The sequence below is a fragment of the Pseudophryne corroboree genome, chromosome 5 (assembly GCF_028390025.1).
Source record: "Pseudophryne corroboree isolate aPseCor3 chromosome 5, aPseCor3.hap2, whole genome shotgun sequence".
In the NCBI taxonomy this organism is placed as follows: Eukaryota; Metazoa; Chordata; class Amphibia; order Anura; family Myobatrachidae; genus Pseudophryne; species Pseudophryne corroboree.
The window spans coordinates 180,246,227-180,264,690 of record NC_086448.1 but is presented as its reverse complement, the minus strand read 5'-3'; the positions used below and the strand labels follow the sequence as shown (position 1 = coordinate 180,264,690).

Sequence of the window (18,464 nt, the reverse complement as noted above, 5' to 3'; positions counted from 1 at the left end):
ATTTTGGAAATATAATGAACTGAGCTTATTACCAGCTGAGGCACTTGGTAATCACTAATATGTGTCATCAAAATGCAGAGAGGAAGAGAAGCAGCAGAAAACGCCATCAAAAAAGGAAGAAAACTTAAGGCGGTTAAACAGTATTCTCATGTTAAAATAAAAACAATATTGTATTATTTCATGATACTAAAAATTTGTCTGTACACAGCTGCTCTCTGTATGTGGTGCATCGTGAATTTTTATAGCACTATAGCCTCTTAGAGGTCAAGGGTGCTCATTTTCCAGAAATAACTTCTAAGCAGCATTTTATCTTTGGAGAGGAAAAGAGAAACAATCACTTAGTGAGACAATTTAGTTGTGCTGATTGCTGCCTAGAATAATCTCGCATTTTGAGCCTTAGGGGTTTATGCAATGGGTTCCAATATTATGGAATCTACAGCATTTGGGAGAGTTCTCTGTGGAATTTAAAGCAGCAATCAGGTAAAATGCAACCCAGCCTTAAAACTGATTGGCGCTTGAAATTTGACAGTGAACTTGCTAAAATCCCGCCGGTTCAGTAATCTCTGAATTTATTACATAACCACTTAAGAATATTTTTTATCATAGAGTGCAGACAAATAACGGGGCAGATGTGTTAAGCCTGGGAAAGTGATAAAGCAGTGATAAGTGGAAGGGCGATAACACACCAGCCAATCAGCTCTTAACTGTCATTTTTCAAACCTATAATGATTGGCTGGTGCGTTATCACCTTCCACTAATCACTTCTTTATCACTGCTTTATCACTTCTCCATGCTTAATAGTTACATCTGACCCAACATTACAAATGTATTTCTCCTTGTATAAAATAGACCAGTGTTTCCCAGCCTCGGTCCTCAAGCCACACTAACTATCCAGTTTTTAGTGCTATCCATACTTAAGCACAGATTGTTAAATTAAAATAACTGATGTACTAGTTAAGTTACCTTTGCTCAGGTATGACTATCCTTAAAACCTGGACTATTAGTGTGCATCAAAACCGTGGTTCCAAACCCCTGAATTAGACAAATGTAAGGAGACCTGGAAAACATGGGGGCAGATGTATTAAGCCTGGAGAAGGTATAAGGAAGTGATAAACCAGTGATATGTGCAAGGTGATAAACACACCAGCCAATCAGCTCCTAAACTGTTAATTTACATATTAGAACTGATTGGCTGGTGCGTTTATCACCTTGCACATATCACTGGTTTATTATTTCCTTATGCCGTCTCCAGGTTAATACATCTACCCCATGGACTGTTATATCACTTTTCCACCAAAAACCTGGGACCAGCCCGGTTAATTAAACACGGTTTCAAGCCATGTCACAATGACTAGGTCTATTTACTAAGCCTTTGTATGGAGATAAATTGGACAGAGATCAAGTAACAGCCAACCAACTCCTGTCATTTTACAAATCCAGCCTGTGACTTGGCTGTTAGTAGCTGATTGGCTGGTCATTTATCTCGTCTATTCCAGGCTTAGTAAATAGACCAAACCCCATTCACACTGTAGGCTGGACCTGGGTTAGTGACGGGTCTTCCCTTGGAGATGACTTCTCAGGCTCGACCCTGGTAGCTACCGGTTACAGGTTCTCGGGTTACTGAACCTGGTTTATTTTCAGAGTGGAAGTTGCAGAGGGCTATTAGTGGTTTCTGAAGACTGGATTTAGGAAACTCTGATTTGAACTAACAATATCTACACTTTAAAAATATGAATGTATTTTAGTATCGCAAAACATAAATAAAAAACCTATTGAGTGTTTTAGTTTTTAGAGAAAGAGAATTGTAGTTAATATTAGTTCTTTCCAAAGAAGATTTTTTTTGCAGGATTTTACTTTAACCTATTTATACCCTTTGTTTCACTTTTGAAAATACAAACACACAAGATTTAAATAATTTCAGGATGTAAATAATACTTTTAAGTCTTCTCAAGCTCATTAAGGAATTCCTGACATATTCTCTTCTTATCACATAAACCGCTGCTGTATTTCGTAACCAATTATAATATGTTCCATGTCAAAATAAATGCTGAATGCTTTCAAATTCACTTCATACCCTTTAATATAAGGCTTCAATATATTACTAACAAAACTTAAAAGGAAATCTTATATTTAAAATGTCTGAAAATACAGTTTGTAAGTCACGTCAAAATACAAATTCAAACTAAAAAAATACATATTGTAATATATTTTGATATGTTTGAATTTTTATATATGTGTAGGAGGCAGTAGAGTGCAAATCTGGAATCTAATGCACCAAACCCTACAATAATTCAATTTATGCAGGAATTTCATTTTTTAGACAAATTTAAAAGTGGACCTATATGCTCTGTAACAACTGCATGTAAAGGGAACAGACCAGAATGCAGTTCTATAGGTACATACAGATGGTTTATTTATCCATTCATTATGTATTATATTTCATTAAATTTTCATGAATATAAATTCCCATTTGTTTTTGCTGAACCAACATATGTGCCTGGGTACTACGGAAGGTGGTGGAGTGCATTTTTAGAAATTATGAATTATATTGAGAAATTCCCTGTTTAAATCTGTATATAAGGCAATAAATGCATTTAAGCTCTCTGTTTATACCCTTAAAGGGCCACCTGGTCTAGAAATTTACCAATTGAAAGTGATTATACTAATCAGTGAAAAGCATACATTTGCGGATATACCCCACTAAAGGTGCTTAATTGCATCCAAGCATGATTGCTACATAGTGGTGGGCAGGGTTGGTACTTAGATGGGAGACCACTTTGGAACACCCTGTTACTGCAACATTTGCTTTAATCTGTATATCTCAGACGTATATACCAATGGTGGATTATTGGTTGTCAGAAAAATATAGATGCAAACCCATCAACTATAAAGGATTCTTTGTAGTAATCTTGGGATTATTCCTGGTGATAAATGCATGCCTAGTTTTACATATTTGAACAGCACTACTGTGAGTGAGCTTATCATTCACTCATAATTGACTGGTGTACAGTACTGCATAAATAAGGAAGGATTTACCTTGTTTGGATATCTGTGGCCTTCACATTGTTTTGCCATATAAATGTTATATCCAATTTGTATATTTGAGCCTAATTGTCACATGTGTGTCCGTCCCCTATTTTTGTGGAAAATACGATCAATTTTATTTCCTGTTTAAGGTGACAAACAAAAGGGCTATCTTAAAAAATTGCGGACATACCCCACTGGAGATGCCAAATCTCTTCCGATCTTGGAAGCCAAGCAGTGGAGGGCCAGACTAGTACTTGGATGGGAGACCACCTTTGAACATCCTGGTACTGCAAATAAATTTTGCTGCCAAAATATAAGTAACAGATAGGTACTCGGATCCATATGACCTATGATTTAATTTTCTGCAACTATTTTTCCACTTGGGATTCTTGCAGTATGAATGGTGGTCATATACTCTCTATGACGGAATACTACTGAGACTAGAAGGTGACATCCTTTTGACCATATAAAAGATTTTCCGTATTATATTATAGCAAATTTTTCTAATTATCTACTCTAATCTATATAACTATTTTTGCTTAATAGTCTTGAATCACATATTTATTGAACTCCGATAATTCTACATATTTTACTAAGAAATTATTAAAATTATGATTTTATCAGTATAAGACATTAATATACTTTAGTCCTTCTGAGGTTGAGTGCTCCCAAACAAGAGTCTACTTCTTTTCCATCTCTCTTTATTTGGTATTCCTTCTATGATACTTTTTTGACTCATGGGAGCACCACTGAATGGTAACAAAATTTCATTGCACCCGAAAAGATACAGTATCTTTCTATATGTACAGTTACCTTAATCCGAAGTAATTCTGAAACAAAAATTTCAGTTTCTCAGAGGACATTATTCAGATTTCTATTCATACAAAAACCATTGATAGACCGGTGCGGTTCCCACAAACCCCTTTCTCGAATACAGAATGCAGTTCTTGTAAGAAATTATTCATAGCAACAGTATATATGTATAATGTAAACGGTATAGTCTAAATACATACTACTTTGGGGGGAATACAATTGTTATTGAGGTGGCACTAATTAATGGGCGCCTCACAGAACAATTCAAATGTGTGGGTACCCATTAATTATCGTGGTTGTTACACTTAAACTAAACCCATTTAAAATCCTGGTCAGGGCGCTCTCCACCTCGGCAGACTGCAAGCCGAAATGTGCCCCCCCCCCCCCCTTCCCCCCCGCAGCAGTCGCTCCGGGCAACAATTGAATTGTTCTGTCTGGTGCACACTAGTGACAGCCACGAGAGAAAACAATTGAATTGCCTTCTTCAATGTCTATTTGGTGGTAAGTACTACGTCATGTAACAGTACAGTACAGTAACTGTTACAGGGTAGTTTGAACAGGCATGTAGATAGGGAAACTTCAAAGAAAAATAGACTGAAATTACTTCCTGTAAGAAATAGTAGAGTAGTAACAGGCAGACAAATAGGAAACTAGAGGAAAGTCTTATTGTGCGTGTGAGGGCATTCCACAGAGTGGTACACTCGGATACCCGTATACTGTAGTTTGGAAAACCCAAAAAGATTTATAGAGAAGAACCAATTCCATCCTGCACTAAACTTAAATGGGACTGTGTCTGATATTTAGAATCCACAGGTTGTGTTTTCTTATTGTTAAGCAGAATAAACAATTTCTCTTTATATTGTGTCAGAAAGGTTTGCCTAGTTTTTTACATTTGTTTCTTAGAGGAAACCATACAAATATAATTGTGTATCGAGACCAGCATGGTGATATAGATTTATGCTGCATAATGTGCTTCTGTGTGAGTAAATGATGAGCCTATCTAGCACTGTGGGACGAGTGTTAAATTACAATGAAGACAGATAGAAAATGCTGAAAATGTCAAACAGATTTCACAGTGTGTACTCAAGTCAAAACTTCCCCTGAAGTTCTGCCAAAACACTGGGTGATTTAGACTAGACAATTGCAAGAAAGTTGTTTTCAGCACAACCTTCAGCTTTAAGTACCCAACATATTGAATTAAAAAAAATAATAGAATATAAAAATAATGGGATCATAAAAGTAATATACAGCAGTGAAAAATAAGTAAGATATAAAAACATATAATAGATCCAAACATTCTTGTTAGCATTACTTAAAAATACATTTCTACTCTACTCATGGTACTAATGTGATCTGTTCAGATTGAAATTAATGTAAGGGCATTGGAGTGATTGTGAGGTGTTCATGCCTGATGTTATAGGGCCTGATTCAGATTTGGAAGCAATGCAGAAAAAGCACGAAAGTTTGTATCTGGAACACACTATTTTGCAAGGCAAGGGGAGGAAATACATTTATACTTTTTCTGTGCAGGGTAAATACTGGCTGCTTTTGCATGTAGCCCACAAATGTTAGACATTATTTATTTGAACTCTGCAGTTTAGATTTCAGATTGGTCACACCCAACCCAAATCTAGATCTCTCTGCGCATGTTACATCTGCCCCACCTGCAGTGCAACATGTTTTGTCCAGTTAATTGCTTTTTTGGTTTGCTTCCACATCTGAATAACTCCCATACTGTGGTGTTGGCAGTGCTTATAATGACAGTGCAGTGACTCACTAATGGTTGTTCTTAGTGAACTAGAAGGGTCAGTTTCCAGGCAGCCATATTCCAGAGCAAAGTTAATATTATGCCCCTACCACTGAATTTTCATTTATTTATGTGCCCCATTTATTGAGAACCATACACACAACTATAGAGGATCCGTCACTTCTAAATAATTGATTGTACTCTGGGGTAGACGTTAATGTTTTGGCCTTAGTTTAGTATCACAAGGTTCTATAGGTGCCCAGAATAACCAGCTTTTTGTATTAGTACCAGATGAGTAGTCTGGCCCTGGTCCCCACTTTTAGATCCTACCTGGCAGCCCCTGTTGCTGCCCCAAGTCAACAGGAATGTGACCTTTATTCAACATGAGGCAAAGAACGTCCACATGCAAATCAAGCTCTCTCCACCTCAAATCCAAACAGTGTGTAGCCATGAATAATTAGAACCACCAATAGAATAATTGTGTTAGTCAATTAACACACCTGTGCGCCAGCTGAATGATCTGGAAAACATGCACTGTTCGGGTTCCATGAGGACCAGGTTTGAGAAACACTGATTTAGTGGAATGGCCACCAGTACATGTTAATCCGCTTTACAGGCCTCCGCTCTGCACTTCCGAGCGTAAGTGGGTCTGGTGTACTGTATATGCAGTAAAGTCCCAAGTCACTAATGATCAGAAGAGCAGAGCAGGGACTACTGGGCTGGATGAATCAGTGTCACCAGATCCCCATCACTGCCAGACTGCGTAGCTCCCTCAGGCAGTGGTTATGCAACTGACGCTAGGAAGGAAATATTTGCGCATTCTCTCCATATCTTTTCTTAAACCTACTGTTTGAGGAAGGCCCCAAGCCTATCCTGAACATGTATATATATATATATATATATATATATATATATATATATAGGAGAATATCCGCACTAAACTGCCCATCAAAGTCCACATGAGACGGTGCTCCACTCCACGGAACAGTTAATTCCGATAAACAGTCATTTGTAAAAGACACTCACCAATTTTTTTGTAAAATAGTAGATTTAGTTTTAATATCAGATCATCAAGTCCGATATTTTGGGGGTGCCATTTCTTCCAGTCGGCCGCGGTGCGCCCTATAGTACCCGGGCTCTATTATTTATTTTTAATATTAATGGTCATGTTTTTAATATTGGAAGCTATGTCTTCACATTACTATATGTAGTTGATAACATCATATTTACATGTAGTTTTTTCTTTCCCTGCGTTTTGAGCCACCGGGCACCCCCCTGACACTGTTCACTAGTATAGATTTGATATGAGGCTTTGATTGACAGCACTTGCGTACTATCCTTGAATACACGGTTTTGTGCTGGCTATTCTGTGATTGTTGTCTCTATGACAACGCTTGTGTTTGGTTTCTACCCAGGGGCGGTACCGCCGTTGATGGACAGGGCGCGTATTGTGCCTTCCACTATCTCCGGCTTCTGTACGGTCCCTATAGTAACAGGACGTCACTTCCGCTTTTGCGTTCCACTTCCGCCTGGCGCGTGCGTTCCACGGCTTTTTGGAACGCACGAGCAGTTCCTGGTTCTCAATTTAGCTTATTTCTAATACTTTTATGATAACGTGGTTGGCGGTTTTCGTCCCTATGGGCTCCCTGGCAGATGCTAATACTTATCTTGCCAGCGTTTTTCATTTTCAGACGTGTTGTATCACAGATTTGTAGTTTGTTCTATACTATGAGTGATGGGTGTGTCCTAGGTGTGCTCAATTAGCTGGGGTATAAATAGCTCTGTATGTGAATTGGCTGGACATGCTGCTTGTGGTGTCCTGTTGCCTTGAACATTGTTTGGTGTCTTGACAAAGATCACTGGGATGTGATCGAAACGTCGACTTGATGATCTGATATTAAAACTACATCTACTATTTTACAAAAAATTGGTGAGTGCCCTCCTTTACAAATGACTATATATATATATATATATATATATATAGCCTTAGCTGTAAGCTAATTCTCCAGATTCCCCTACAGTGTACCCGTGCTCGCTAAGCTTGCCCCAAGAGCTGTCTGTCCTTTAGTGTCCGCAATCCCATCTGTTGTACTCAGAAGTATAACACTCACTCACCAGGCTCTATTACAAAGTCAGTGGTGGAGCCCACTGATCTATTACACTCTGGTCTTCTCATCACGTGGACGCGGTGGCCTATGCATGTACACTGAAGCACTATCTGGGCTTTCAATTCTGTACTAATGTCTTCACTACATATGTTTTGCCCCTGTGCATAAGCATAGCTAAGCTTCCCTGGCAGAAGGATCGAAATTACTGGGTCGCACAGGCCCCTATTAATCACTAGGGATGGCTATCGTGTATACGCAAAGGTGCTTCCGGGTGTCCACAGTGCATTGCCATCACAATCTTGACATTAAATAGAAAAATGATTTCCATTAAGTCATGAACATCGATGGTTGCCAAGCATTGGCTTCTGATGTCCATCCTAAATGTTCACTAATATACTAATGTTACTGAGCCCATATGCAACTACCCACTCACAGAGAGTAAGATGCCACTGAGATGGACCATTAAACTTCTTCTAAAGGTCCAATTAATTTCCTAGTTAATTCATTTAAACATAATGGGACTGATTCTGATTTGGGAGTAAAGCAAAAAGAAAAAACATTAACTTTGCACCTGGATAAACAAAGTTGCAATGCAAGGTGGGGGGGATTCATTTATTATTTTTGCATGCAGGGTAAATATTGGCTGCTTCTGCATGTAAACCACAAATGCTGGACAGCTTTATTTGTACCCTGTGGTAACAGTTATGCAACTAGTTATGCAATATTAATAGTTAGTGTATAACTTAGATTTTACAGACCTACTGCTATTCAATTACTATTTTATCTATATTGCAAATCTATTGTTGTTCTGTTCGTGGTTAAACATTTGCATGACTACCATAAAGCCCACGACAAAGCACCAATTAAGATAGTTTACAAAATGTGAAAGTGTGATTGGGAAGGAACCATTTTATTGTCATGCGATGCTAATCACCACCAGAGGGCGATAGTATGTTGTATCTGCTGTAAGCACTTCAGGGTTATTTCAATTCTGCATATTTTGGACTCTGATGTTTCTCCTTAGAGAATTAGACAAAAGCAGTACCGTGTTATGAGAAATTGGTAAGCTTTTAAAATAAATAGAAACCACTCCCCTCCTCAGGGTATAAATCATCAGATGATTAAATAAAATATAGTACATTAGAAGAAATGCAGCAATGAGCTGCAGGCATTGCTCTGACAAGACACTACACAAAGTGACAGCTATTATCACATCCATTCTAAATGTTGAGTATATTTCTGACAGAAACTATTATTCAAACTATGTGAGGGTGTGGTTTTCCAAGATAGCATCTTTTCCATACAGTACATATGGATTTATATATTTTTTAACAGTTTCTTATATAGAGCAGCAAATTCCGTTGCGCTTTACAATTGGATGCATGTGTTGCCTTTCTAGCCGGTATCACACAGGCCCGGCACTACCCGCTCAGCAAAGGGAAACAATACAAAGCAGGTAGGCGCCAGGCTGGGAGAGGAGATCTCCCTGCTCTCCATCCCCGCTGCTGTACCTGGGCCCCCTGCTGCTGCTGCCGGCTGCTGTGCTTGTCACACCGTTTGACAGGCAGCAGCGCCGGCAGCTTGAAGCTTCCCTCTAGCTCCCTGCAGTGCCTGTCCGTGTCCTGGCTGGAAAGGGGGCGGGGCTACATGGCACTGAGGGGCGGAGCTACACGGGACCAAGCTGCAGGAGGAGGACAGAAGCTGCTGCAGACCCAGCCAGCCAAATGGTACAGTATGTTGAAAGAGAGTGAGAAAGTGTGTGTGTGTGTGTGTGTGTGTGTGTGTGTGTGTGTGTGTGTGTGTGTGTGTGTATCTACAGTATGTGTGTGTGTGTGTATATTTATTATTTTTATTTATATGTGTGTATCTGTCTATCTGTATGTGTGTGTGTGTGTGTGTGTGGGAGGGGGGCATAATTTGTAAAGAAAAATGGCACTTCTGAGGGCATTACATAGGCGTGCGCACGGGAGGTTTATGTCCTCCGTAAATTCGCCTAATCTTGTCCGTCCCCCACCTGATCGATTCTCCCTGTGCCCAAGCCCGCACTCGGCCATTCTAAATTTGGTGTCTGCTGTCAGCCAACCAGAGTGCGTGGACCCGCTACGGCGGCTCTTGATTGGCTGCCGGACCGCGAGCTTTGATAGGCTGACGGCTGGCACCATGTTTCAAATGGCCGCCGTAGGAGGGCTTCTGTCATTGAGGAGCGGGATTTAGGAGAGACGCTCGCTGCGCTGCGCTCTCCTCCTCTCACACAGCACAAGAAGCAGCAGCAAGCCAGTAACAGCAGCGGTGGTGAGCACTACTGGGGGGATTATCTGTATCTGGCACCTCTGGGGGGAGGGGGGATTATCTGTGACTGGCACCTATGGGGGGGATTACCTGTATCTGGCACCTCGAGGGGGGGGGGGGGAATCTGTATCCGGCACCTCTGGGGGGGGGTTTACACCTCTGGGGGGGGGGGGGGTATTCTGTATCAGGCACCGCTGAGGCCATACTGTGTTGCGCCGTCCGCTTCCTGCCCTCCCAGCGTGTAAAGATGCCGTGTGCATGCATCCATTCACGCGATGGGAGAAAGCTTAGGGGAAGCCCAGCACTTCCGTAGGTGCTGGGCACGCCCCCAACAGTGATGTCGCCGGCCGCCCACGCCCCCCTGTAGTTGCGTCTGTGGGGCCGCACCGCACACTTCAATGATGGTGCATAGTCACGCCCCCTGTTTTGCATAGCCACACCCCCTTTTGGGAGCGTGCGCGACACCCTACCCACTAAATTTTCTAGAGTGAACACTAGCTTATTGTAAATTTCGGCTCATACCGTGGGGCATATTGTGAATTTCAGCTCATACTGTGTGGCATAATGTGAATTTCGGCTCATACCTTGTTGCTTAATGTGTATTTCTGCTCATACCCTGTGGCGTAACGTGAATTTCTACTCCTACTGTGTGGCATAATGTGAATTTGGATCATACTGTGTGGCGTAATGTGAATAAGGGGCACTACTGTCAGTAGCTGGTGAGCCTGTAGACGTATAACAAATGCTGGTGTCCTGCGTAGGAGCAGTCTGATGGCATAGAAAGAGCTCAATGTGTCTCTGACGGCACATGTGTAAATTTGAAACTTTACTTCTGTTGTATTAATACTGAAGTGTTCAGCCCCCTAAATCTCTTATACTTTACTTTACAGATTGACCCACTCAAAAACAGGGTGTAGATGACGGGGGGGGGGAGTGCAAGGGGTGTGTGTGTGGTGGGAATACATATGCACCTCGGCCCACCACTCGCTAGTTCCGCCACTGTGTCAGGGATAGGTTAGAGAAGTGTAAGCAGCGATAGGGTTCAGCGGCAGCTAGGGCTCAGGGCTAGGGCTCAGGGTTATGCTGTAGCAGGCAGACAGTACCGGTTGGCTTCATTTTATTTCTCTGGGGTGTATTATATCTACATTATCATTAGGAACTAGAGAAATTAGATTAAGCTATGTGATTTTACTGAGAGAATGTAAAATAGTGCCAGACACACCCCTCCTGCAGTTCACCCCCTAATAAAATTAGCTGTGCACTCCTATGGGGCATTATATATAACCAGTGCTACTACAGCAGCTATTATGCATATAACCAGCACTATTACAGGGGCTTTTATGTGTATAACCGGCGCTACTACATGGGCTTTTATGTGTATAACCGGCGCTACTACAGGGGCTTTTATGCATATAACCGGCGCTACTATAGGGGCTATTATGTGTATAACCGGCGCTACTACAGGGGCTATTATGCGTATAACCGGCGCTACTACAGGGGCTATTATGCGTATAACCGGCGCTACTACAGGGGCTATTATGCGTATAACCGGCGCTACTATAGGGGCTATTATGTATATAACTGGCGCTACTACAGGGGCTATTATGCGTATAACCGGCGCTACTACAGGGGACATTATGTGTATAAACAGCACTACTATGGGGGTCATTCCGAGTTGTTCGCTCGTTATTTTTTTGTCGCAACGGAGCGAATAGTCGCTAATGCGCATGCGCAATGTCCGCAGTGCGACTGCGCCAAGTAAATTTGCTATGCAGTTAGGAATTTTACTCACGGCATTACAAGGTTTTTTCTTCGTTCTGGTGATCGTAATGTGATTGACAGGAAGTGGGTGTTTCTGGGCGGAAACAGGCCGTTTTATGGGAGTGTGTGAAAAAACGCTACCGCTTCTGGGAAAAACGCGGGAGTGGCTGGAGAAACGGAGGAGTGTCTGGGCGAACGCTGGGTGTGTTTGTGACGTCAAACCAGGAACTACAAGCACTGAACTGATCGCAGATGCCGAGTAAGTCTGGAGCTACTCAGAAACTGCTAAGAAGTGTCTATTCGCAATTCTGCTAATCTTTCGTTCGCAATTTTAATATGCTAAGATTCACTCCCAGTAGGCGGCGGCTTAGCGTGTGTAAAGCTGCTAAAAGCAGCTTGCGAGCGAACAACTCGGAATGACCCCGTATGTGCAGGGTAATGTGAATAAGATTGTGCTACTGTGTGGCGTAATTTGAAATGGGGGTACTATTGTGTGGCCACTCCCCTTCCTTGTGAGATCACATCCATTTTTGCAGCACGTTGTCTCTTTGTAAAATACTGTATGGGAGGGCGCAAATTTATAGTTTGCATGGGGTCGCCGAACATCCTAGCACAGGCACATAAAGTGGTTGTAGTTGCAGCAACAGCGGAAGGAGATGTAGTAAGCAGACAAAAGAGTGTAGAAGTGAGCCAGTAAAGAAGCTGCCCATGGCAACCAATCAGCACTGAAGTAACATTTATAATTTGCATACTATAAAATTATACAGAGCAGCTGATTGGTTGCCATTGGGCAACTTCTCCACTGGCTCACTTCACTCTTTTCGCTGCTTAGTACATCTCCCCCCCCCCCCCCATGTACTATGCCTTGGAGAGAGATAAAGTGGATGAAGATTAAGGGGTCTGTTTACTAAGCCTTGGATGGAGATAAAGTACACGGAGATAAAGTCCCAACCAATCATCTTCTGTCATTTTTCAAACACAACCTGTGACATGGCAGTTAGGAGATGATTGGCTGGTACTTTATCTCCATCCACTTTATCTCTATCCAAGGCTTAGTAAATAGACCCAAAAGTACCAGCCAACCAGCGCCTGACAGCCATTTGTCAAACACAGCCTGTGACATGGAAGTTAAGAGCTGATTGGCGCAGTACTTTATCTCCGTCCACTTTATTTCTCTCCAAGGGGTAGTGAACAGACACCTTACTGCCTTATGATAATGCAATCATCCATTCAGCTAATACGGGGGTTTGTGTGTGTGCAAGCATAAAGCCATGCCATCCATCGATTTTGCGCTGCCAGCAGGAACCGTTACCATTAGTGTCTATACTTGCACCAGCCCCATGCTAGGTGCAGGAGGTACGTCAGACACAGCCTTTGTTTCCCCATACGCATTACTCAGAATAATACAGAGCTTTTCATACACACCTATGACACTCCCACAAATCAAGGTGATTATGTGTGATTGCATTGTCACCGCCAAGTACCCACCCTGAAACACCCTACAGCAGGCATGTCCAAACTGCGGCCCTCCAGCTGTTGAGAAACTACACATCCCAGCATGCCCTGACACAGCTTTAGCATTCTCTGACAGCAAAACTGTGTCAGGGCATGCTGGGATATGTAGTTTCACAACAGCTGGAGGGCCGCAGTTTGGACATGCCTGCCCTACAGTATTTCAGAGAAAGACAGATCCAGCCAAGTTCTGCCTGATACAGGGGGTGTCCTATTAGCCGCGGCGATTTTGCTTGTGTAAAAAAATGATTTTTGCTCGATGGTCATTATCCGGCTATACAATTATAGCCCATATTTTTTGTGAGAAAAATTATTTTTTTTTCGCACGAAAACAGGCTACGATCGTGGAGAAAATGCTTACTTATCAGGGTTAGGTTTCCCTGATAAGTGTCGACATCGGGTCTAATAGGATAGCCCCGGGCGAGCCATTTAGCTGCAGTAACTTACTGTGACTAATTGGATACTGTAGAATAATATAGAAATGTGTGTTACTGTATAAGTAAAAACTCGCTGTTTATGCATGTGACTCAGAATTACCACCTAAATATATACAGGTACAGCACAGATAATCCGGCACCCTTTGTTCCAGCACTGTGCCGGATAATCCATTTTGCCAGATTATCGGTGGTACATACAGTACAGCGGCATCCCAACGCCTAAGCCTCCCACCACTCGCCACCTAATTCTCAACCTCCAACAGCCTAACCGAGCCCAACCGCAGCCTAAATTATTCTGATGCCTATTGCAGCAAATGACACTATTATAGACGGGTGTAGTACGGTCTGCCGGCGGTCGGGCTCCCGGCGACCAGCATACCGGCGCCGGGAGCCCGACCGCTGGCTTACCGACAGTGTGGCGAGCGCAAATGAGCCCCTTGCGGGCTCGCTGCGCTCGCCACGCTGCGGGCACGGTGGCGCGCTACATGCGCCACGCTATTTTATTCTCCCTCCTGGGGGGTCGTGGACCCCCACGAGGGAGAATAAGTGTCGGTATGCCGGCTGTCCGGATTCCGGCGCCGGTATACTGTGCGCCGGGATCCCGACAGCCGGCATACTGAAGACCACCCTTATAGACCTGTACATACAGAGAACATGCTGTATCAGTCTATTGTACAGTATTATAGACACATTTGAGACCACTAGTTTTGAGTATTTAAGCAACAAACCGTTGCTATTTGTAAAAGGTTGTTTGATATATTTTACTTCCCAGCATATTGTACAGCATAGTTGGTTTAACAATGTAAGGACCTGTGTGCAAGTTACTTGCAGCTCTCCTTGTGCCTCAGATATGGTGTAGGTACCGCTCTCCCTGTGCCTCAGATATGGTGTAGGTACGACTCTCCCTGTGCCTCAGATATAATGTAGGTACCGCTCTCCCTGTGCCTCAAATATGGTGTAGGTACCACTCTCCCTGTGCCACAAATATGTTGTAGGTACCTGTGCAAAAATTCTGGTACTGTGCCATAGTCTTAGCTATCTTCTGCACAGATGCCAAAGCCATATTTCCAGCTCACACTGTAGAGAGTGCAATATATATGGCAGGGCTGTTGCAGTTCTGGGTGTAGGGTGGCCGGCTAAAGCTGGGTACACACCTGCCCTACGAGTCGGCCATTCAGCCGATCTGCCGAAGTGACTAATGATTTGTAAGTGCATACACACTTATCAGTCTTCCTTCCAATGTGTCATGCCTGACGTCACAACTGGTCGGGTATTTAAATGTGCCTGTCCAGTTGAGATGTCAGTCACTGGTGGTCCCTGTAGCAAGTGAGTACGCACAGCCAGATGCGCCGATATATCTGTACTGTACATATCGGTCATCGGATGTGCTGCAGGGCAGATGCGATATGACTGTGAACATCGGCCGTTTGATGGAACGGATGATATATTACTCAATGTGTACTCAGCTTTAGAGCACCCTTAACTCATGGGCCTATGTCCACTGCATACTCTACACCCATTATAGATATGCCACTGTATTTAGTACAGAGGCTCTACCAGGTTGCTGTGGTGTATCAGCCTGTGACATACCAAATACAACACACATGTAAATTGATTATAATATTTTGGTTGCAGGTGCTCAAGTGCCACTTCTAGTTTTATTCTGTTCCTTTCAGTCATTTCTTTATATCTTCATATCTTCATTGTCCTGGTAATCTACACAAAGATGCTTTGTGGATACTGCTGTACAGTATTTAGTACAGAGAGTACAGCAGATCTGTGTTGTATCCAAGGGCAACACACTTGCCACGCGCCGCCAATAAAAGGGTGTGTGGTCTGTGGGAAAGGGGCATGACCACGCCTTCCATTTTAGTTACAGTGGGGGCATGGCCAGCGCTCTGTGAGCTGCTTGCCATGCCCCCAGTCCCTCTACCTTCCTGCAGAGCAGTGAGTGACAGAGGCCTTCCAACTGCCCCCTTCCTACCCCACTGTGGGACAATGCGTCCCACGGGAGGGACAGCGGGACAGTCCCGTGAAAATCAGGACAGTTGGGAGGTATGGCTAAACTATATGATAGGGAAACAGGAAGTTAAAGCAAAAGTTGAAGGAGGGCATGGATAAACTAAAGCTAAAATCATCTGAAGGCAACTAACTCTTCCTTTACTGCAGCCAAACCCTCCCCGGGGGTGCCTACCCCCTTCTGCCCACAGCCTAACCCTCCCTTCCCCACAGCCTATCCCTAACCCTCCCTTCCTGCAGCCTAACCCTAACCTTTTCTCCCCGCAGCCTAACCCTAACCATCCCCAGTGGTAGCTAAACCTGACCACCCCTCCCCACAGCCTAACCCTTCCTTTCCAGCAGCCAAGCCCTCCAAGGGGGTGCCTAACCCCTTCTGCCCGCAGCCTAACCCTCCCTTCCTCACAGCCTAACCCTAACCCTCCCTTCCTGCAGCCTAACCCCAACCTTTTCTCCCCACAGCCTAACCCTAACCACAGAGCCGGCCTTAGCTATAGGCAGGCTAGGCATTTGCCTAGGGCATTCAAGCATGTCTAGGGGCATCCAAGCATGTCCCTGCAGCATCTCATGCTGAGAGGGACAGTCCGCAAACTAACTGTTACTTTCCAAATGTATTCAATCAGTACTTGTATACACTGCTGTTTACATTTGTCAGAAAAAATGCACACTGTGCCTTAAACTTCCTCTGACATGCTTGAATGCCCCTGACTTGTGAGACCTCAGACAGACAGCAGAAGCCCAGTAACTGCAATTCCTGGACCTGTGACATTTTTACTGACTATATAAGGTTATTACTGGATGGCTCCTTATGATACCACATGTGTATTTGGAAGACTGCTTCACAGAAACCTGACATCACCTATATTGCTTGTGCACATGGGGGAGGGGGACCCTGCCATCCTGTGTCCCTTATTCCTGTGCAAACCCCAGGTGTCTGCAGGGACATAACATGGGCAGTGTTCTCCCCACACTTTATTTCCTAGTCAGTCCATACCGTAAAATTCCCCTGCCATCTAGCACTGTAACGTGGTCAGTAAGTTGCGTTGTGCTATTTCTATATGAAACATCAGTGCAGCGTGACTTTTGGACACATCAGACTGGAGGGCAGAGCATTTAGCTCCCACAGTATAAAGTAAAGTGCATGCAGTTAACGGGAGTAACAGACACCAGCAAACACACTGAATAGTGAAGAGAATGGACAGTTTCTACATGTTATACTGATCTTTTTGTATAACCAGCAAGTGTGGCAGCATCTGTGGCAGTATATGTGTATTATGGGCATTACTAATGTGGGGCATATGTGTAAGGTGTATTACTGTGTGGTATTATGGGCATTACTAATGTGGGGCATATGTGTAAGGTTCCTTTACTGTGTGGAATTATATGTATTATGGTCATTACTGTGTGGCATTGTGCAGAGTTGAACTGGCCCACAGGGTAACCCCCCGGTGGGCCCCACTACCTGAGTGTTGCAGGTACAGATGCAGAACTAGCGGCGGAGCTAGGGGGCACCAGACAAAATTTTGCCTAGGGCATCAAATTGGCTAGGGCCGGCTCTGCCTAACCATTCCCAGTGGTAGCTAAACCTGACCACCCCTCCCCACAGCCTAAACCTAACCCTTCCTTTCCTGCAGCCTAAACATCCAGTCAGGTTTTTTTGGGACTGTCCCGCTGTCCCACCCTCAGGCCGCAGTGTCCCGCAGTGGGGTGGCAATTAGGAGGCAGTCTGCTCTGCTGGAGAACAGCGGTGTATAGACGCTGTGCGCACAGCGTCTATTCACGGGGACAAGAAGGGCTGGGGGCATGGCCAGCACCTCACATTGCGCTGGCCATGACCCCCACAGTGACAGAAAATGGGGGCATAGCTCACGATCGTGGCATTACCGTGAAGCCACTCCCCCTTTCACTTAGACCACTCCCCATTTTCCCAGACGGGCGCTGAAGTCCCGCTTCTATGATATTAATAGTTGGAGGTATGTTTTGTGTGATATATGATTTTCCTTTGTTCACAGCAATTAAGGATGCAAGAATACATTTGTATTACTGTTACCAAGGTAACCAAAACATTTCAGTATCAGAATTAGAGACTTCCTAATTTCATTTCAAATAAATAAAAAAATCAATTAGAATAAAATAAATTAAATTGAATAAAAATAACTGGGTTGGGGTCAGTACATTGTTGTAAAATGAGTGCACAGTTAAAAAAAATGCCCCAACACATGCTTTTACTTACCAATAGTGAGAGTGCATCTGCATAAAAGAAAGGTCCCTTGAAAGTCAGAGCTAATCTTCTCCATAGTGTCCTTATGTATTATGAGTATGGAACTTGAGAAATGAGAAACTTCAAAGAGTCCTGCAGAATTCACAGCATTCTAGCTTCAAAGCCCGTCGTGCTTTTGTAGTTTTAGTCTTGGTATAATTAATATGTTTTAAATATTATAGCAGAAAACAACATCTTTGTTTTTTTACCTTCATGTTGAATGAAATGTATTTTTTTCCTGCCATTTTTATGTAGTAGATCAGAACCTTTCATTAAAGGGTCACCTCTAGCAAAGCGGGGACCTCAAACATTCAAATCAATATCTGGATGTGTTTCATATGCTTAGAATGTTGTCCATTAATGCACCAATTATATAAGTTCTGCACATTGGGCCTGATTCAGATGCCGTCGCTATGGCGACACAGCAGCGATCCTTTTCAGTGACGGAACTGGGAGGCATCGCAAGTAAATCAGCCGCCCACGGTGAACAGACA

General features: G+C 43.3%; 1 protein-coding gene and 1 pseudogene across 3 annotated transcripts in view; both read left to right on the top strand.

Annotated features, from left to right (window-relative positions):
• PTPRN2 (protein tyrosine phosphatase receptor type N2) overlaps positions 1 to 18,464 on the top strand; it is a 1,612,706-nt gene that overhangs the window by 861,832 nt on the left and 732,410 nt on the right. The gene's annotated exons all lie outside the window — the stretch shown is intronic.
• On the top strand, positions 3,204 to 3,323 carry LOC134930022 (5S ribosomal RNA; annotated as a pseudogene).